Below are 23147 nucleotides of genomic sequence, written 5' to 3'. Positions count from 1 at the left end.
TAAACAAAATCTTTTGTGTTTTATCAAACAGGGAATGTGGTGGACCTCATATTTGAAAAAGTCTTTGTGACCTGGGACCATACACAGAAGCTGCTTTGGCCATCCCCATCCCAGAGGACCTCACTGCACAGTTGGAGCGGCCTGAGAAGGAGGAGGTCATATCCAGCTCTGTGTCCCGGTTCTATCATGGGCCAGTCTAAAACCCACATACCGGCCTGTGGCGTCAGGAAACACGGCATGGATGCGTAGGACCACGCAGGCTGGAATGACGACCCAGATTCTGCAACCAAGGAAGCACCAGCTCACAAAGCTCCTATAGGCTAGATACCTGTACTGACTAAAACAACTGGACAGGGCATTTAGTCTTGCAAACATATATCTATGTTGTGTCTCACAATTTTTTTTATGGATCCAGTGAATCCTACAGTTTTTTTATCATCACTGATTATAACTGCCTCATTTGATGTAAATAAATGCTTGATTGTTACTAAAGAAATGACTCCTCTGAATTCATATATTATATGCACACTATCTGCTGATAGAAGAACTTTACAAATCAAAGAGCAGCTAAACTAATTTATTTGAGGGTGTGTTACTCTATTTGTGGTGTGTTATTACCATTGTAAAATTATGTGCACTGAAGTAAAACAAGACTGTCTAACATCTTTTATTTAGATTGAAACTATGTTTTTTACAAAGAATCAAAACGTACTGGTGTATTCCTCTCAACCGTAAAGGACCATAGTCAGTGCGGTACATGTTGCAGGCAGAACACATTGAGGCAGAGCGGCTCCAACCCAGGACGGTCTACCATACATGGTAAATCTTCCACGATCTCCCATAGCCATCTGGTAACCTACAGTTAATTGCAAATGGTAAATTCTATGGTTGATTATAAATGTAATGTAATCAAAACAAATTAGTGATTAGTTTGTCCAGTGAGAATGCTACCTGTGGTATCTCCTAGCAGCAGATGTTCTCAGCTTCTGTGGGCATGGTTGCACAGTTTCCACAGGAGCACCTGTCCAAAATATAGAGAAAAATGGTAACATTCACCAAAATATAAAGCTTATGAAATTCAAACACTGACAGACAGTGGAGCTAAGGTGGGTAAGAAGTAAGCTTGGCTACATATCAAGTGCATATAACAGAGGTAATTTATAACATGTCACTTATTGCATATAATGTGGAGCTTGACAACAGTGTAGTGTAGAAAACTGCACAGTTCAGTCTTTGACTAAAGTTTACTGTTGCTGTCAGACATGTTTATGCTGATTTACAGCTTTCATTGTAATACACAAAATAAATTTACTACATAAAGGAAGATGTCATGATGAGCATCACTGCTCAAAACATGGAGAAAAATTATTTACTTTGTCAGCACAAATATCTGACTAGTACTGACATTGAACACCTGTAGCAGTCTACATACAACAAACATTTTCAGACTGTAAAAGTATATCTAAGGAGGCATGACAGATAACTACATTACACTATTCACAATAGTGCTTATTTACCAAAAGAGCTCCCAGTAATGACGAGACAGTAACAGTTAGCATTAGCTACCTAGCTACATGTTAGTAACTGTGTGCCAGCTCTCATCAACAAACTCAAAATGTAATGTCAAAATACACAAAATTGGTTACCAACCATTCAGAAACGTCCTGCTGCAGTTGTAGAGTTTGAACTTCTTCAGCAGCCTCTCCCTCTGGCTCAGATTCTGGATAAAAGTCGTGTGGTTGAACCAAATCTCTACCGACGGCAGGTTTCCGGTCACGGTCACCGTAAACATTGGAGCACGGTGCTAGAAGCCCGAACGGCATCCCCTTCCGGAGAGGGGCGTGGTCAGGCACAGCTCATTGCATTTAAAGCTACAGACACAGAAACAGCCTGTTCTGAACAGGGCTGAAAAAGAGGGGTTTACAGGCATGCTGAAATATAGGATCGGAGTGGATTTTTTAGCAAAAAGCTTCAAATACATGCTTTGGGGACCTCTGAGACTTATTCAAACTTGTTGAAAAGGAGCATAATATGTCCCCTTTAAGGTTATGAGACTTAATAGTTAAGTCTGTTAAGACTGGTAGGTTATTGTTCCCGGTTTCCGGGTGGTGCCCCACATTATTAATTACTATTAATTACCATAATAATACTGGTTAATAATTTAAAGTTGTAAATCAATGGTTTTTTCAGTGATATTCAGAATTTCTAGTTAATATCCAATCCGGACCCAACATAAAAATGTTGTTGTAAAACACTGGAAACACTGAGCGGCAGAGAGAGAACGAAATTGGCACTGAACTAAACTAATAATTCCATCCAGGATCTGAAACGACACTGCAATGAGTTGAAGATGTGACACATGATGTGCTGATCAATCGGGAAGATTTAGGACATTACAGGGCGCCTCGGTGGCTCACCTGGTAGGGCTTGTGCCATTTGGGCTTGCCAGCCTGGGTTCGGGTCCGGCTTGTGGCCTTTTGCTGCACGTCATTCCCTCTCTCTGTTCCCAACTTTCCTGTCACTCTCTCACTGTAACTATAATAAAGGCAAGAAGAAAAACGATTTAGGACATCGCTCCCCAACACTGGTATTACAGTAAACTGGTATGAATAATGGGGAACATACAGGATGACATGAAAATCAGCACCATGGACAGAGACATAATGTTTGAGTGACCATCAATAGCTGAGGTTACTTATAGCACATGTTACTTATAGCACAGCGATCACCATCAACCTAGATTATCAGTGATTTAGAGCATTAAATTAAATTGCCAATTGCTCTGTCACTTTTGTATTGTTTTTATTTTTATATTTCATTTTTATTGTTGTTAATTAATTAATTAATTCTTAATGTGTTTTAATCTCAATTTGTGTAACTGTGTACGGTGTCCTTGAGTGCCAAGAAAGGCGCCTTTAAATAAAATGTATTATTATTATTATTATTAATTAGACTTAACAAAGATCCTCACAGTAAATGATTGAATTAACAAGACAGAACTGATCACCTGGCTGTGACTCAGGAAGCAGATATAGATATATGTATCATTAGTGTGTGAGTGTAATAGATTAAAGTACTGTGTGAGTGAATGGGTGAATGTGGCTTGTAGTGTAAAGCACTGTGATTGGTCAATAAGACTAGAAAAAAAGGTGTAAATGGAAGCAGTCCATTTCTTAGGTACACCTAGATAACAGAAGCAGCGTAATCCAACAATAAGAACAGCTATACATCCTCCTTCAAGAAGGTTGACTCAGTTTGTTGTCCACTTGTAAAGTGGATATCTTTTGATTGATTGAAATCATGTCAGGGTATTCCCTGCATAAGGGGACCTGCAGCCAATCACAGCCGAGGTAGGGGGAGCTACAAGAGCCAAGAAGCTAGTGGTGATGATTTTGTTTCTATTTTTTTCATTGTGTTTGGTATGTTTGGCCGTAGCTTTCCCTGTAGTCATACTCATATATTGTTGACTTATATTTTCCATCCAGAATGATATTACTCTTCTAGACTACCTTGGGGTCATAACATAACATTGTCCAGGATCCAAAATTGACAAATTTCCTGGTCTGTGTTTGTTGATCAATATATTCTAAAGATTGTGTAACCATGGCAACTTGTGATCTTGAGTCAAACAACACGAGTCAAATTTCTCACGATGCTCTGTTGTTTCTCCTGACAGATCTGCTGATGACCAGTTGAAGGCTGTGGGAATGATGGGGGATGGGGAAGTGCCTCCTGATGGAGTCCACAAAAGGTTGGAAGGAAAAAAAAACATCCCCTTTCTTTGAAACGCCTTCACTCAGTTATGGTTCTCAGAAAGATGCATGAAGCTGAAGCACATCAGGTGAAATTTTGAAGGGCCTTACCTTATTCATAACAGCTGTTCTATTCTCACAGCACCTCCATTTAACTTCATTTAATGTTTCAGCATGCAATGTAGAACAGGGCAGAGTCCAAATAGTACAGGCAACAATTTGAGACGTATCTTTTGTTTTTTATTCTGGTGCTGGTTGTTTGAGGCTGTTTTTTTTAAAAAACAAAAACTAAATGACAAACTTCAACAGTTAAATAGTAGCTCAGTGATAGTAGTGGGTGGGGACTGGAATTGCACGACACATCCTACACTTGATAGAAAATCATGAGAGCCTCATCCATCGTCAGCCTCCCTTCTGTCCAGTGTGGTCACAGAAAATGACCTCACAGACATTTGGAGGAAACCTAACCCAGCAGTCAGACAATATACATAGGTGAAAGCTGTTAAGGGTAATGTGAGGGCTGCCAGGTTGGACAGGATTTATCTAAATCAAAAATACAACAACGGGTTACTTAAGTCCACAATATCACCTGCTGGGTTTTTACATCCCCATTTGGTAATGGCAGATTTTTCCATGCAAGTACAATCTCAACACTGTCCCTACTGGCAATGTGTTCATGACAAGGCTGTCAGCAGTACAAAAAACACACAGTAGCCTTAGAACATGATCGAAAAACTAGAGAAAGAAATCAAGATATAGGAGGATGAAATAATCACAGGGAATGATAGCAGCAGGACCTGGGAGAGTAGGAAAAGGCTCTAGGTAGGTTTTACATGAGAAAGCAAAGGGTGCTTTAATTAAAACTCAAATCTCTACCATTAAAGATATCCTACAACTTTTTTTTTTCTTTAAGCTTGAGAGAAAAACTAGAGAAAATAATGTAATGATGAATCTCAAGCTTCCAAATAGGACAACAACAACCAATCCATTAGAGATGAGGAAGCTGGCTATAGAGTTTTACAATGACCTCTTTAGTGCTCGGTGGTGTAACGGCCTCAGCTGGGTGAAGCAGAAGTAGCTTTGCTGGAGTCCCCATCTCCTATGATGAAATGTCTGCAGCATTTTTACAGCTCAGCTCTGGTAGAGCCTCTGCAGTTGATGGACTTCCCTCAGAGCTTTACAAGATGTTCTGGACCCTGATGGGAAAAGACTTGCATGAAGGGTTCACAGACTGCTTGGATTCTGGGACTTTTTGTATACGGGCTGTTTTAACATTTACCCAAAAAAGAGGAAATTTACATTACAGTCAGACGTACTGTGTCCCTGAAGGTATGATAATGGACAATTTGTTTTCAAGCTGTTAGCTCTTTGTTTGAAACATTAAAAGGTTTTGGAGAAAAGTTCACTTCATGGATTGAGTTGTTGTACACTTGAGCCAGTGTTATTTTAAAGGTGGGGGATGGACTCAGTAGATCTGTCTTTGTTCATTGTTTTACTTTCGATTCTTCCCTTTCCTTTTATCACCAAGACTGCCCTTTTCACCTACATAACATAGCTTGGATGCGCAACTAGAATTGTTACCAAATCCAGAAAATTTGACCATATTACACTGATTTTAGCCTCCCTTCATTGGCTTCCTGTCCATAACAGATCAGACTTTAAGGTGCTTTTGATGGCATATAAGGTTCTAAATGGACTTGCTCATTTATACTGATCTGCTTAAACCTTATAGTCCATCTCATGCTCTCCGTTTCCAGAGTTCAAAAGACATCAGCTGGCTGCACAGCCTTTTTTTATTGGGCCCCTCTGCTGTGGAACAAACTCCCTACCAATATCAGACTGACTCCATTCAGACTTTCAAATCTAAACTTAAAACATATTTTTATGCCTTAACTTTCAGCTCACTTCTTATTCTTTTACAAGCTCAGACTCTGTACCTGTTGCCATCCTACCACCGGTGGATGGGCCTCAGTCTCAATAAACCAGTAAACTCAGTACAATATAGCCCAGGTTGTTCTGCCAAAGAGATCACTGTAAACTTCCTGAAAATCACTGCATCATTCTGACCATTTGTTTGACCCTTCCCCCCACGGACCTTACTGGCCAGCCAGTGTGGGTCAAGGGTGTCACCAAACTAAACCAGATCTCTTGTCCCTCTTCTCTCTCCCGTCTCTTCTTGGCTTGCTCCGGAGAGCAGCTCCTGCTCTCTCCCTTCGGCTCTTCAAAGGGCAACAAGGCCCCAGCCCAGGTCAGCTCTGCTACCTGAGAAACCAGCTCTCTCGCCGGCCTGCTCACAGCAGCCTGCTAATGCTCTTCTCCTCAACAGCAGTGACCTGCTTCGGATTAACTGAGAGTGAACCAAGTTCTCTTTCAGAATCAGCAGCTACGACACAAGGCCAGCTGATTTTCCAAGCAACAGGAGTCATAGCAGAGTTAGCGTGGAACAGCTAATTCTGTGAGGAGAACAAAGGAGATAACATCAAGCAACACAGCCAGACAGGACTTTACTCCACCAGGAAGCCTCCCAACTCACTGGACTTTACAACAACACAGGAAAGGACCTCTTTGTTTGTTCCAAAGACTGGGTAACGTTAACTGACTGGGCCTAACCTTTCCCAGCACAGCATAGCACAATATAGCTAAGCAGCAGAAGTCTTAACTTTGTTAATGTACTTGTTGATTGATGTCTTGTTGTTGTAATGTTTGCTTAGGTGGTGGTCAGTCATACAGTTAATCGAGTACTCGTATGTTCACACACATAACGTACGTCTCAGTTCTAGAACCTGCATGAAGCTAACCTCCTCCCTCTAACCTGGTACCTTTAGATTACATGAGCTAGGCTAACAAAGAAACTCACACCTTCCCTCTCACACACACCAGGTGGTCTCAGCAGCCATTTTGAGTAGTTTCTTTGTTTACTGCCATCTTGTGTAGTTTCTTTGTTCAGGTCATGTGGTCACAGTGACCACTTTGAATCGGCCATCTTGCCTTTGTCTGTGTCCCCACAGACACACACACATACCCCTACACACACATATACACACACCTGTATATACTAGATTACACATTGTGTTCTACTCTGCTCCATTGTAAATAAATGTCTTTAAGTAACCACTGGTGTGTTCAATGTTGCACAAGTGTGAATATTGCCAACCTCTACTTTGTAGAATTCCAATCCTTCAACTTTAATTTACTGTTAATTTGGTAATTTGCTTATAGTAAGTAAGCTAATTGTTGATCAGAGTTCCAGATTAATGGTAACTAGAAAATTCCAGGGAAATTTTGAGTGCCACGGGGGCTACTGCCGGGATGAGTACATGATTTATTTCCAGTGTTCAAAAGTCACCCTGATCATATTCTGGTTTTGAGAAATGTCTTGATATAAAAGACTCTGATATAAAACAATGTCACATTCCTCCATCATGTATTATGTGGGAAATATCTCATATTCTGTCTTGTTTTTTTTAATAAAACAAGAGGCAACATGTCAACAAACTGGCATGTAAAGGGTTAAAATCCTGAAAACTAATAAACATTTGGTAGGTTTGAGCAGAACTGAAGTGGTTTAAAAGATTTATGCAAAAAAAAGCAGAAAAAAATATTGATATATGATGATTTTATAGCATTTTCTTTGTGTGTCCTTTTTTGGACGCAAGGAACCCCAGAGGGTACAAAATGTGTTACCAGTGTATAATAGACCTGTAACAGTAACTGACATTAGATTTTAAAAATATGTCAAAAAAGACACTTTCTTGCAGAAATCCATACCTTCAGCTGTAACACAGCCAAAATGATCAGCAAATCAAAAAAGAAAAGTGAAGAAAATGTCCAAAAAAGGACAGAGGGACCCCTGAGGGTTAATAAATCCCATGAACCGCTATTTAAATTACCACTATTATGTTTTTTTCTGTGCTAAATTTAACATTACTGGGGAGGAGAGCAACGCGACTAGAAGTGACAGCGAGAGAGGGCTAGTAGCTTCTCCTCTCCTCTGTCTCAGCGGAGACCGTCACAACTTCATTCACTCTTTTAACAAAACAAAAAAAAAGCAACGAAGGAAGCAGTAAATGGACTTACATATTTAAGACCTAACTAAATGTAATTTAAGACCTAACATGCGGCTAATGTAAAGCTAGCAGAGCTTGGAGAGTTGGTTATCTGGTTGCTAGGCGCACGCACACATGCACACAGGTCAGGAGCTGCCGTTGCCATGGCAATGTGAAAATCTGCCCAGAAGTTGGCTTCTACATGGCTTCAAACAACTGCAAATTATGAGAAAACCGTTACTTCTTTTCATAAACCGAAAAGACCGTGCCAGACACTGAAGCCAGAAGTTTCTACAGTCTCTATTTTATTCAGATATTCCTTAAAATGAGTGAGTAAGCTCAGTGCGAAGACAGAGAGAGATTCTTTTGAAAAAAAAAGACGATTACATTAGGTGTCAATGAGAGTGAGACAGGTATTGCTGCCGGACTCGGCACCCCCGTTTAAATTTTGTGCAGACCCTGCCTGTCAAAGTTACATTTTATGAATCCCAACAACTATGTCTACATTTTCAGAAAGAATTATTTGTCTCCTTTTTACGGTTTGGCCGTGAGCTCGAGTTAAAAATAAAAATAAAGGTTATTTTTTACTGCTTCACGCACTCTAGCCAACTGACGCTTTCACTCTAACTTTGAAGAAAAAGTGATTTGCACTCCTCCTTTGAGTGCTCACAGTGTGAAAAGTTTACATGTTATGTAAAAACAGTTGTGTCTTTTTGAGAGAGCAGAAGTTTTCCTCCGTTTTATAGTTTGAATCACATTTCTACGTGCAGGTACCTTATATTGTGATTGTGTTTATGGTTTGTTGGATTTATTAGATTAGATTAGATTAGATTAGATTAACTTTATTTATCCCACAACTGGGAAATTCATTTACCACAGCAGAAAAATAAACATCTATAGAATAAACAACTATGGAAATATACAACAAAAATATACCAAGTATACACCAATAAATACAATATACACAATACACACGATATGTACATGAGAAAGTGCAAGTTTGCACATAGTCAGGAAGAGCAGGAGTTGTGGAGTCTGACAGCTGCTGGAATGAAGGACGTTGTGATCTGAGCGTCCCAGTGGGGGGAGGGGGGATGAGGTGTATGCATTTCTGATATTAGCATACAACAAGTCCAAAGTTTTATTGTCCCTGGTGTGACAATCCACATACTGGGTGAAGGTAGGAAGAGCAGAGGACAGGGACGTGTGGTTGAAGTCTCCAGAGATGAGGAGGAGGGAATGGGGTTGCTGGTTTAGGAGTTGAGAGACAACACTATTGATCTGGTCTGTGGCTGCAGCGCCGATGGCCATCGCTTTCTTTAGCACACAAAAATAAACTATTTAAATAACGAAATATACAAGATACCCGATCATAACAAAATGATGATGATGATGACGCAATGTTTTGCAACCTGTGACTTCTTAACTCCCTGATAGGTCAGACTAAAATGAGAATCTGCTCAGTAGGAGGAACAAGATGAAAGGCACCAGGGCTCTGGTGGCTGCTCAGCTGAAAAGCGAGTTCACGTACGATCGAATGATTTCTAACTTAGTTTATTTCTGTTTGGGGATATGGAGATGTTCTATGTACTGTGGTACACAAATCCCTTGCTCTTAACTTCTGAAACATGGAATGTCATGGAAAATTTTTTATTGGTTTGCATATCGGGGAAAGGTTGTTGTACAATGTGTACAATAGTATTCTGTGCTGATCTTAATGTGTCTTCTAATGTAATCGATAAATTTGACCATTAAAGGATTGGTAAAAGCTTTCCTCTCCTCTCCTCTCCTTGGACTTGGACATTAAGACTGACATAATACACATTTAAAATGTTTGCCTGATGACATTTAATCATTTAGCAGACAGTGACAGTATTTAAGAAAAAATGCCTGAGAGCCCAGTTCCACATTAACCAGGATCTCAGTGAAAAAGGTTTTGGGTTCTTGTTGTTGATAGTTACACAAATCTCAGCTGATGCTGCCTTTACCTGCAGCCTAATACTGGTGCAAACAAACACCTACAACATCCCATTACTGAAAGTTAGGCCACAACTTCCAACCAATCAAAAGTCAGAATTGTCTGACCATGGTACGTTCTTTAAAACTGATTTTTATGTATACACATTCTCAACATTCATCGACTTTTTATACAACAGAAGTTGCTGTGTGTGCAGCAACTTTCCAGCGTGATTCCTGTATAATCCATCCTTTCCTGTTTTAATAGCATTAGGGTCAACAGTGTTGCAGCCAGGGACACATGCAGTATAATTAACTTCCACCCTGAACTTTGTTCTGCAGAAAAACACATTAGTATTCAAAGAAAGCAATGCCACACTCAGTTCAAAAGGGAATTAAGCTCGATCTCCTGCTGCTGGTGACCTCACACAGATTACTGTGACACTGTAGTGGTGAGATATGTGCAGCCTGCTGCTAACAGCTGCATTTCCACAGAGATTAGCTACCCATACTCCAGTGACCACGCCTGAGCAGATACAGATACTGTTCTGTCCGGGTGGTCAGCACAGGACAAAGTAAACAAAGCGGTTTGTGCTGATTGTGATGCACAAGAAAAATCCGATGTTGTTGAAATCAGTTGTGGCTCAGACATGTTCATAGAGTTCATAGTTCTCAACTATTATAGTTAATCTCAGTATGCTGTTTCAGGAGTATTACTTATTTAGAGAGAGGTTGTTACTGGGGCAAATCTACATTCATACACTTTATCACTGAGTGAACCAGACTCAAACTGTGAGCCGGCTACATATAAACGTTCTCACACACAAAGACTGTATTAATAACAGCTGCTGGACCTTTAATACTTACAGACTCCTGCAGAAGCTTTTTCACCTGCATTACAGCTGACGTACAGGCTGGTGCAATGTGCTCACTTAAATTGTAAAGGCAGCGTCTACCCAGGTTTGGACTTTGCTCAAAGAGTGTACAGACTGCTGCACTGAGCACTGCAAGCTGTATATGAAGTACTATCTTTATATTGTGTTTTCTCATGTTTAATTTCTACTGTTGTTTATATTTGCCCGTCACAGGCAGACCATTATATTGGGATCTCACTCTCACAATGGTTCCACAGACATTACAATGGTGTGTTGACGGTAAAGGAAACATTCACCTGGAAACATCAAAATGTGACTCTGGTGAGTTCTGGATTTGTGACCTGAAGGCTTATGAATATTTACCACGGTTAAATGTATTGTCTGGAGTCTTGAATTTTTTTTGTTTTAAAAAAAGAATAAATTCAGAACAGGATTTGAATCGATTGTTCTGGTTTGTTTCAGCCAGTTGCTCAGTTTAAAACAATCTGCCACGTTTTAAGATTTGTGGTAAAGTAAGATAATCAGTTACAGACATGTTATTTATGTATTACAATTCTTAAATGGGTTGAAACATACCTTTTGATACAAAAAACAAGCTTTCTAAAATTAGCGAGTTCTGTCAAGTGAGCTAACCAAGCCACACCACCATTTTGGAAATTATGTCATGGGTACACAAATTCACCCATTGTCACATGACTGCACCAGTATGTTCAGGAGATGTCACTTGGGGACTTCATGAATTAAAGGTCAAGGATAAAGCTTTATAAGAACCTTCCACAACATTTAAGGGGTTGTTATTATTATTCATTTGAGAGCAAAACTGATCTCATGTTCTTTGTCTACAGAATAATAAGGTTTCAGGTTTAGTCACATTGGAAACAGTTAAAGCCCAGCTCAGCCTTAGATAAGAGTGTGCAGTTTTGCCTCTGCATGTTTAGATATCATTCATATTGTGCTGCGAGTCAAAGATGCATTTAAACCATCTGTCAGTGGAAATACCTTGAGAAATGCTTTAATATGTCTAATATTAGCTGCTTTTCCCAGCATACATCCCCTCAGTAGCTGAATCCTGGGGGAGACCATCTGGTGACTTGTTTCAGGATTTCAACAAAAGATGGGGAGGAGGGTGCAGCCTGACCACAGTCCAACACTGAGCCGCTACAGCTTCTACATACACAAATAAAATCCACCTTTTTTAATGTAGTTTTTGCCTATTTGGCATACTCAAATAAAATAGGTTACAACATAGGGAACTCTAAGGCCAAAATGCACATATGAGAAATAATTGTATCATGCTAAAGATGTTACCTTTAAATTTAAAGTTAACATCTTTAGCATGATAGCATGAATTAGCATGGATCTAAAACACAACCTGAACTACATCAGTTCATACGTGGCTCAAATATGTTGGCACACAGAAAAATACCACCACCTGCTCATCTCACCTCCCCCACTTCATTTAATACAAAATTCAAGATGTCACATACTCGTCTGTATGAGTAGCTACACTCTATGACAGTACACTTAAAGTACCTGTTTGTAGGATTTGAAACTTTCTGTCTTTGGCACTGACCAGTCAGTTTGTATAAAAAACACTGTCTGTGCCACAAGTTATCAGACACAGAGAAGAAAGACGAGGAAGAAGAACAATTTCAGCAAAACTGAGGTAAAAACAAGCATCAGTTTATTTTAGTACAATTACTGCAAGTGTAAAGTCCTGTCTTACTCCGAACTTCATTTATTGGGACTAGAAATGTCTTAATGAGGTTCCAGACAGGCTCTAAGATTGTAATTAGTAAATATTCAAATAGTAAGAAACAGTTTACAGAATGACTAAAACACAATTATTTCTGTTTATAAATGCAAAATTATTATTGCTGTGTAAACAGTAAAACGTATTATGATGACAATGAAAGAAACTCTGTGAAGTTCGTTATTTTATCTTATGTTAAATTCTGTGTCTCGACTTATTTTGTATTTTCACTGTAACTTGGATCACGTACACATTGTCAACGCATGCTCTCTTTATGAATGTGTTTATAAATACCAATTTATGCACGGGAAATGGTGTACACATGGTTTTTGTATGTACGCATCATTTATGCATCTTACCCCTGTGTGGTATACAAAAAAAAAAAAAAAAAACAAGTGGTCCTGACAGTTAATTTTTACAGGATCTATAAACATAAAAAGGTAAACCTGGGAGCTTTAAACAATGTTGTTAAATGTTCTTCTGAATGTTTTATGTTGTATTACTCATTATTGTGTGTCACATAATGTGTGTATGGCTGGAAGCTAAAAGTCAATTATGATAAAAAAAACTATTTGACCAGTGAACGTTTGCACAGTTAGGACATTACATTGACTTCAATTCATTATGGACAGTCTGAACTTCAACCAGGAGCTCAGACTAAAGGTTGGTATTTATACTAAGAAAAGGTTCCATGTGCACACACACACACACACACACACAGAGCAGCTTAGACCGCCTACAAAGGTAGAATTCAAATGAAAGACGAATGCAGAAATAAGTGGCTATTAATAAGGGTCAGTTTTTTGAAAGATCGAATTAAAATATTTTCCACAAAATCAATTTCATAACAATATTAATTTGTGTTAATTAGGATATAATGCGCATTGTATCACAGCATTTTATGTGACAAGGTGCATTGTAGTCTCCGGTTATAGTTACAGATATTGAAATGTACATAATGACACCAGAAGTAGGATTATAGTAAAGTGACACTTGACTACTCAAGTTACATTTTATGCTCAGCACGTCACATAGCACATCTAATCCACAACGTCTGTGTTATCACTTCAAGAGTGACCTGATCCCTGCCAGGTATCAGTACCCTCAGTGTGGTGCAGCATCCAGCCTCTTGTAGAAAATCCGTTAAACACTGTGTGATCTGTAACAGGGGGCAGAGACAGTTGTGAATATAGCTTGAAATGTTATTTTCTAACTACAGAAACCATCAAGCATGATGATTCACTTCTCTAAAGCATGACGATTCCATTAAGCAGTAAAAACATTTTTAAGCCCTTGTAAACACAATGACAACTTCTATAGAATATCTCAGTGCACCTGGTGCCATATGATGTTCATTTGTGCTGGCATATGATCTGCTTAGGATGGAATTAGCATCATATTTGCATCTATTTTACATAAGACTTCTCTGACTGCAGGTTAGCTCTGCTACCTGAAAGGATTATGCCTCAGGAATCACTATCAAAAAGTTTATGCTTAGAGAGAATATGCATAATTTAGTGTAATTTACATTCATAGACACATATGTAGCGTAGAATAATATTTCACTTGCTCATGATTGGACCAAAATAGTCACATGACAAACACAGTTTGAAAATAATAGAATAGGTGTAATGTGTAATATTAAAAAAATATATACAGCTTGCCCTGTAAAGTTTAAATTTACATGTGTTATAGTGTTAATTGTGAAATGAAAAATGAAAATTACATGATCAGAGCTCAACAGGAGGGGGTGGGGGTGGGGGGTGTCATGGTTCTGTCTTCACAACATAGAGATTGTGGAAAGTCCTGGTTTCAGAATGGATATAACCCTCATGATGACAGTAGCAGAATAAAAAAAAATAACCTGGAGAATCCACAGGCGGCAGGAACAAGGAATAATAACTGAAGGGTTAAAAAGCTAACTCAGTGGTCTGAGCAGTGAGCACATACAGCTACGGTAAGCCCTTAGGGAAACTTTCCACCTACCACACAAGATGAACTTCATGGAGTGGATGTTAACACTGTTTAGGGCTTTGATGCTTTCATTTATATGGCTGGCAGTTAGTTTGGTAACATATAAAAGCTGAGTAGGAGAGAGAAGGCGAGACCTTTTGTCATAGTTGACCTGGAGAGCAGGAACTCGTGGAACTTGCAAAAATGCTACTAGAAAATGATTAGTTTGTTTATTTTTGCTCAGCACTATTTTCAAACCAATTTACCAGTATTTACTTGTATCTGACATCACAACAACCAGTTTGATGTGCGTTTCACGGGCTCTCATTTTCATTTCTCATGCCTATATTTTGGTATTAGCAATTTTCCTTTATTAAATTAGTGAAGACATTTATAAGACAAAAGTCAAATTTGACACTGAGGTGATTAAAAGAAGAAAATGAGGTTGACCAAGAACTATAATGATAAAATCATCCCACCTCACCTAGTGAAATAAAACCTGTCTGAATGGGACCTTACATTGTAAAATTTGACGTTTGTACAGAGAATTAATAAATTTGGTATACATTTGAATTTCAAGTTTAAACATTAAAATGTAACATTTTACAGAGCAGTGTTTCAGATTACACTTCCCATTGTCACTGCTATAGAGCTAACAGGGTTCAATCTGCCTCTGCAAAAGCCATTTTACATCTGCACTATGCTGATGTGTCCTGAAACAAAATTTCCATACATTGCATTTGCCCCTGCAATGCATGTTCCAGTGGGACAGAATTAGCATGTGGATGAGATTTTATTGCATCAACTGTAAGGAAGTAAAGTGGTCCCAGAGCAGCCTGGGGTGCCTGCAGCACAACACACAGGCTATTTGAATACAGCGATGCTCTGTGCAGGGTAAACAGGTTCATTTATGGAGAAGCACAAGTTGAGTGCTTCTTCCTTTTTTCAGGAGTAACTCTCAGACATTTGACTTAATTTGCATCAAGGTTTTAAAGTCGCAGACAGGATTATGTGTCCACAGTAGCTTCTTTAGTCACTGTCATGAATAAAGGTTAAAGACTACACCTGTGCTACATTTAGCATTTCAATCACTGTTTTCATTAAGGAAAGAAAAGATTTCTGTGGTAATGTAACTTTGCACCTGCAGCAGGTTCTTCTCATTCAATTTGCAAATGTGTCTGGCAAAATATTTTTGAGGATGAATGGAGCAGGGAGAAATGCAGACAGTCACACTTAGATAACATCTAGTGATGTTCTATATTCTATTATTGTCAATGAGTCCCATCCTAATAAATCCCAGACAAAGCAAGTATTATTATAAAAAGTATTATGTTTGTATCTAAAACCTCATTGACCTATTCCTCTTTGCCATGCAGTTGAATACACATCAGTGAACCACACTACTGCACTGGATGACATGTTCCTTCATCACCATGAACACACACACACACACACACACACACACACACACTATAGTTTATTTTGACTCAGTCCCACACGCACCGTCCTGTCAAATACTACGGCACCAAGCAAGACCGAGCTCACCAGTATCACCTGCCCAGCAGCCTGGTGGGCCAAGTGCAAGAGTAGAGGAAGTCAAGACACCAGTAGCTGTGATGCTGCTCTTCCCCTGCCCTCAGCTGGTGATGCTGGCTCCTGTGGCCTCAACAAGTGCCCCACAGGCCCTGGGCACCAGCCTCTCCTCTGCCCCTCCTTTTCCTGCTCCAGTCCAAAAACTGATATGCAACATGTGCAAGAAATGCGAGCAGCTAAGGACAGCAGAGACTGAACACAGCTAATATAAGGACATGAACTTTTCACTCATATACATGTATATAGAAAAGTATATGGTTTTAAATCTATTTAATCTATTATATACATGAACATTTAAAAAATTGGTGATGGGCAATTAGGCCATATATATGTTTCCTCTCTTTTTCCCTCAGGCAGGAGGAGTTGTGGCTGGAAAATGTTCATTTAACACCTGAGAGAGCTGTTTCTTGTAAGATAGAGCTTTCAGTCATGACCAATAAAGCTGCTCCTTCACTGTGAAGCTCAGTTAATTTTGAACTATTCCATATTAAAATATTTTTGTTGTGTACTTGCGGCAGATTGACAAATAATAACTCATATGAGATAATATCTTACTATCATCAGTTGCAAGTTGCACATTTCTTCCTGCTCAAAACTCTGACTCCCCCTCTATCGCAGCAGACAATGTGTCTCCTTCATCATCATACTTATCATCATCATCATCATCATCATATTCCTGTGATGAAGAAGAGCTTTCTGTTTCAGTAACATCTCTGGAGAATTGTGCACTTACAGCTGTAAGGATATGTGATGTGGCAGGAGGCAGATGACACCATAAGAGACTGTTGGTAGAAATGAAATTCCCCGAAAGGAATATATATATATATATATACATAGTATAAACACACACACACACACACGCTAACATCGTGTGTAGGCACTTGTGTCCTGGGAGGTGAGCTCTCTCCAGGGATATCTTCAGCCACAGAACTCAAATATTAATGTACAAAGCAGGATATTTGGTGAGTGACATCTATGTGTGTTGAGCAACATTCTGTTGGGGTTAAAGGTACCTCCAGTTGAAACAACCTCTGAATGATATTTCATTTGTTTAATATGTCAAATATGATTATGTGCTCAAATTCGCGATAAGCACATAGAACTTTTAACTCCAGAGAGGTGAAGTAGGATGACCTTTTTTCTTTTTCTTTTTTTGACACTGTATTGAGGACAAAGACAGTTGCTGGTAACATTTGTTTCGATTGTTTCTCTGAGAACTTATGAACCAGACGTTCAACAGGTTTTTACCAGCAGCTGAATTATCCACAGAAGTGTCTTCCTCTCTACAACAAACAGACCTGGGGATTAAAACCAGCAAAAACACCCACAAAGCAGTTTAATTTTGTCTTTAGACTTTTAGACTAAAATATTTAGACATTTTAATGTGGACAAATTACAGTAAAAATCTGAATAAATGAGTGAAGAAACATATTAAATGCAGACGCTTCCACACAGGTGCACTGCATGGTGCAATGGAGTAATTAAAATCCCGTCATTCTCTGGGGCAGTATGGAAATGCTGATCAGGCCCAAATGATTGTGTGATGAGGAAAAGAACATTGACTTTGAAAGAGGTTCATTGTTGGGACACGGAACAGGAGCTTCTGTCACAAAGATACTCAGCTGGTGCTTCTATAGGAACAGGGATTAAAGTGACATCTGCATTTAGACCTATGTGGCAGACCCAGTAAACAGGTTTGGAAATCGTGGTGGACAGCTCACATTTGATGAATTACCCTGAAAGGGACGTTATAGTAGAGCTGCAGTGACACTCATTAAAGAGATGAATCAAGCAAAAAATCAGAGGCTCTCGTCTACAGAGATTTGGAGAAAGTGATGTGGTCAAATGAGTTGTCCTTCACCATGTTCTTCACAGATGGGACGGGTCATGTGTGGTGAACACCGAGAGAATGGTCCAAGTTTGAATGCTGGACCCCTACACTGAAGGGATGTGGTGGCTCTGTTCTGCTGCTACAGGAGAAATAAACTAGCAATAGCAAAACTTACAAATAGCTAGATTGCAAAAACAAATGTACACCGAGCTTTACATCGTGGCTTCAGGTCTAGTGATTTATCCACTCTGTACATTTAAAGGAAATTGTTGTACACATCTTAATCGACACTCTTAACATCTTACATTAAGCCTGCATCTACTGTATAGAGATGATGAAGAGGTTTCATTCTTCTGTAACTAAATAAAGAGTTTAAAGTTGTCAAAAGTCAGTGAGAATGTCTTTGTCCTGTAACAACAATGACAAAGTTCTAACTAGAAAACAAGCTTTACATATAGTCTGTCTACTGACAACAACCACAGCTGAGCACAAAAACATAGATTCTTTGACCTTCTCCCCCTAAAGCAGATTGTTGGGACTCTAGTACATTCAAGATTCTGGAAACCACGTTACTTTGTTATAAACACAAAGGAACTCACTTCCCCACAGGACGACCCTTCCCCAGGGACCTCACTAACCAAACAAGGAGCATGTATATACTAGATTAGACATTATATTTTAGTCTGTCCAATTGTAATATAAGAGTCTTTTATATCAAGACATTTCTCAAAAGCAGAATATGATCAGGGTCACTTTTGAACACTGGAAATAAATCATGTAGTCATCCCGGCAGTAGCCCCCGTGGCACTCAAAATTTCCCTGGAATTTTCTAGTTCAATATTAATATTTTACTTAATTTATGATAGCCAATAAATTTATAGACAACCAAAGGTCCAACATTAATGGTGTCCCTCTTGTGAGGCTTAACTTTAAAACCAGACCATTATTTAAAAGGGAATGGAAAAGAAATGAAGCAAACATTCACCCTCTCAGGGTTATCAGCTCTCCTCCATGTTGCAAATGTCACAGTATAACTAGGTCACACACACAATGTGTGTACTGAAAAGAACATCTTTAATGTGGAAAAGCCACACACACAGACACACACACTGGAGGACAGCCAGAAACAACCATTTTAAGCTTGATTGTAGTAAATATGTTTCTATGACCACTGAGGCAGAGTAGTCATCACAGAGCAGTAACAGCCTCTGAAACACTGAAATGTCTTACAATGTTGTGATGTCTCCTCACTGCAAAATTGGACATTAAACATTTTTTAAATAAAACTTCCATATTTAATATCTGGGTGTAGGGAGGTGTTGGGGTGTGAATACACACCTGAGATTAATAACCGACAGGTAATATTTTTTTCCTTTGGAGAGAATGATTTTTTTCATTTTGAATTCCACTGAATGCGGATTCAAGTCAGTTATTAACATTCAAGACTCCTCACTCTTTATGTATATATAACTATAAGCTCCACTGGAGCTGGAGCCACAAACTACGATGTAAGTCGGTCACAAAAAAAATATATACAGTGGCGCCATTTTGGCTCACCTACGACACACAGAAAACTCGTATTATTGCCACCTGTTTAGAAAACTATTTAAACACATTCAGTACCTTTACAAAATCGATCTGACATCTTATTCAAATGTATAGTGACACGTGTATGTAGATATACAAATTTTGAAACACCACCAACCTGTAAAACAGGAGAAATAATGAGACAGGCGACCGTTGCTTCTGTTCAGTGCAGCTTCGCTCAGTAGAATGAGGAAGTCAACAAAAGTCCACTCGCAAGGAGAGTCCAAGAGAAGCAGCAAACCGCCACACTGCCTCCTACTGGTAACATTAAGTAGCTGTAAGTGTATCATATAAAGAAGGCTTTTGCCCTTATCAAGAGATAAGATTTGAACATTTTGGCACATATTACCATAATTATTTCCCAGAAATAATATTTTCAAAATAAAGCAAATAAAATCACATCAAATGTGACCTACATTTCATGAGCGTCACATAAGCTGTCAAACTTTAAAAGTTGTCTCTCTCTGCTGTCATTTAGCTGTCATTTCAGCACCGCAAAGAACCTTTGTATGGCGATTGCTCATCTGATACTGTTCAGCTGCATCCTCGCTTGCCAAATCATATCGGATTCTGAATCAGATCTCCTGGAGGATTTCAATCCCAGTGGCGAGCTCCTGCTGGAAGAAGCGCAGGCTCCACGGAAAAGCGCCCACATTGCATCCACCAAATTGTCTTTAGCCTTAAGAGAAGCCGAGCTACTTGAATCCCAGCTACAGGCCCAAGGAGTTTCTCCTGCCCCCAGACCAGTATGTATGAGGGGCCGTGAGGGACATTATCTAGAATTACCATGCATATACAGTACACATATTGAAACCATACTCATTCACATACTATACTGAAAACCTCACACACATATAAGTGAAAATGTTTTACACAAACTACTGAAATGCGCTCACACACACAACTGAAAAGTATGAGCTCACATACACAACTGAAACACTCACACACACAACTGAAACACACACACACACACACAACTGAAATGCGCTCACTCACACAACTGAAACGCGCTCACATACACAACTGAAACACACTCACACACAACTGAAACTCTCACGCACACAAGTGAAGCGCTCTCATTCACACAACTGAAACACACTCACATATACAACTGAAAAGCTCTTACACACACAACTGAAACGCGCTCATATACACAACTGAAATGCTCTCACACACACAACTGAAACACACTCACATATACAACTGAAAAGCTCTTACACACACAACTGAAACACTCTCACACACAACAGAAACGCTCTCACACACACACAACTGAAACTTTCACAAACACAACTGAAACTGACAGACTCAAACCCCGGGACTTTGACAATAAACGCATAGTTATTTACAGGTAAGTGAGTCAGAGGGTGTTCACCAACGTAAGCCTGCGTGAAATGTCTACATTTACTGTAGGACTTTGTTAGCCTTGTCATTAACATCACAGCTGTAATTGCTACACTGACTTTGACAGTTTTTATTTATTAAGCTCTAGTGTGGTCTTTAACAAATGTGTATGTTACCAGCATTGTGCGTGAGGATGCAGACTGCAGGGGAGTGCGGGTGATTTGAGCCTGTGGGGAAGTTGAGCCACCCCTTGTTCAACAAAATTGACAACACAGATTTGTCTTACAAATATGATGTAGTGATATATATGAGTAGGTTTTAATGTATGTGCAACTATGACAAACAAGAGAGATAATGCTGTTTGTTTAGCCCCTTTCTTTTCTGTCTCAAGCCCAGTGGATATGAGAAGGTGACGCCTGTGACTTCCATTTAGTTACTATCAGTCTCCTGGCCGGAAAAGTGGTAAAAGCCAGGAGGTCTTTTTTAACTGCAGAGAGAGTAGGTAACATAGGAAAGACTCCAAACAATGCACCGAAAGTATCAGGTTGAACTTTTTCCCCACTTATTACAGAAATTATATTAAAAACTTCTGTCCAATATTTATGCAAAGATGGGCAAAGCCAGAGCATATGTATAAGATCAGCAGGTGAATGCTGGCATCTGTTGCATGCAGGGGACACCCCATCATAAAGCTTTGACAAATAGGCATTAGTATAATAGGTGCGATGAACCAATTTACACTGAATAAAGCTATGCCTCGCACAAATAGAGAATTTATGAACCCGCTTTAAAATCTCCGCCCAAATATCCTCTGATATTGCCTCTCCCAGATCTTAGTAGAATTTTAGGAGTCCGGACGTAAAAGATAAATTTGGTTATAAATATGAGATGGAGCCTTTTAAGCTTGGGATCGGTGTCAGGAAACTATCCAGAACAGAATCGTTGGGGAGGTGGGGAATCATGGGAAATGTGTTAAAAAGCTCCAGACCTGCAGATATCCGAAAAAATGTTGCTTAGGAAGTGAAAATTTGTCTGACAATTGCTGAAAAAAAAGCAATAACATTATCAAGATACAAGTCTTTAAAGGTGTTGACGCCAAGCCTTTCCCACCTTAAAAAGACCATATCTGTCAGGGAAGGGGGAAAACATGATTAGTGGCTAGTGGAGCGTAGGTAGAAAAAGTCTGTAGGCCAAAGAAGCGCTTAAGCTGAATCCAGATTCTAAGAGATGTTTTAACAGTTACTCGTCTCGTCTCGTCTCGTCGTCTCCCGCTTATCCGGATCCGGGTCGCGGGGCAGCAGCCTCAGCAGAGAGGTCCAGACGGCCCTCTCCCCAGCCACTTCCACCAGTTCATCCGGGAGAATCCCGAGGTGTTCCAAGGCCAGCCGAGAGATATAATCTTGGTCGCCCCCGAGGCCTCCTCCCGGTGGGACATGCCCGAAACACCTCCCCAGGGAGGCGTCTAGGAGGCATCCTCACTAGATGCCCGAACCACCTCAACTGGCTCCTCTCGATATGGAGGAGCAGCGGCTCTACTCCGAGTCCCTCCCGGATGACCGAGCTCCTCACCCTATCTCTAAGGCTGGGCCCGGCCACCCTGCGGAGGAAACTCATTTCGGCCGCTTGTACTCGCGATCACGTTCTTCCGGTCATTACCCAAAGCTCATGACCATAGGTGAGGATCGGAACGTAGATCGACCGGAAAATTGAGAGCTTCGCCTTCCGGCTTAGCTCCCTCTTCCCCACAACGGACCGATTCAGCGTCCGCATCACTGCTGACGCCGCCCCAATGGAGAAGTGGAGGAATGAATAGGGGAGTGTAGCAAAGCCTTTAACGATGCAGGTTTAGCAGAATTGGATTCTATGGTAAGCCATGCTAGAGGGGGTTGAAAGGCCTCCAGTTGAAGCCAGTGTTTAAAAATTCTAATATAGGAAGCCCAATAATAAAATCTAAAGTTAGGCAGCGCCATGCCACCGAGCAATTTAGGCCTTTGTAGATACTGCTTACGCATTCTAGGAACCTTTTTGTTCCATACAAACTCCAGGATCATACTAGATAGGAAAATCGTGGGAGATTATTCATTTTGACCGTAGTGACTCATGCAACTAGAGAAAGATTAAGAATGGACCAGCGATCAAAATCCCCTTTAATTCGGATCAGCAGGGGGACAAAATTTGCTTTATAAAGATCCTCCATTTTTCGCATGACTTTAACTCCCAAATATGTGAAACTGTGTTGGGAAATTTTAAAGGGTAGATTATGCAAGGGATAATCTTTAGCGGCTGTATTAATAGTAAATATTTCACTTTTGCTCAAATTCAGTTTGTATCCCGATATCAGGCTAAATGACTGAAGAGTGGTGAGTAAAGCTGGGACAGAGGTGGGCAAGTCAGAAACGTGTAAAAGGAGATCATCCGCGTAAAGTGAGGCTTTCAGTTCCATACCATGTCTTATTA

General features: G+C 39.8%; 1 long non-coding RNA gene across 2 annotated transcripts; it reads right to left on the bottom strand.

Moving 5' to 3' along the window:
- Nucleotides 1–1791, bottom strand: LOC130170459 (uncharacterized). 2 transcript variants are annotated; one of them, XR_008827990.1, is made up of 4 exons: nucleotides 1651–1791; nucleotides 952–1021; nucleotides 713–856; nucleotides 1–280 (listed from the first exon to the last, which is right to left on the bottom strand). It is a non-coding gene; the product is annotated as an uncharacterized LOC130170459 (long non-coding RNA). The 2 variants fall into 2 exon arrangements; XR_008827989.1 differs by lacking the exon at nucleotides 1–280 and having other exon boundaries at nucleotides 652–856.
- Nucleotides 1792–23147: the final 21356 nt, after the last annotated feature.

This window comes from Seriola aureovittata, chromosome 6 (assembly GCF_021018895.1).
Source record: "Seriola aureovittata isolate HTS-2021-v1 ecotype China chromosome 6, ASM2101889v1, whole genome shotgun sequence".
NCBI lineage: Eukaryota > Metazoa > Chordata > Actinopteri > Carangiformes > Carangidae > Seriola > Seriola aureovittata.
Note: the sequence above shows the minus strand (reverse complement) of the source record. Positions and strands in the feature narration are given on the sequence as shown.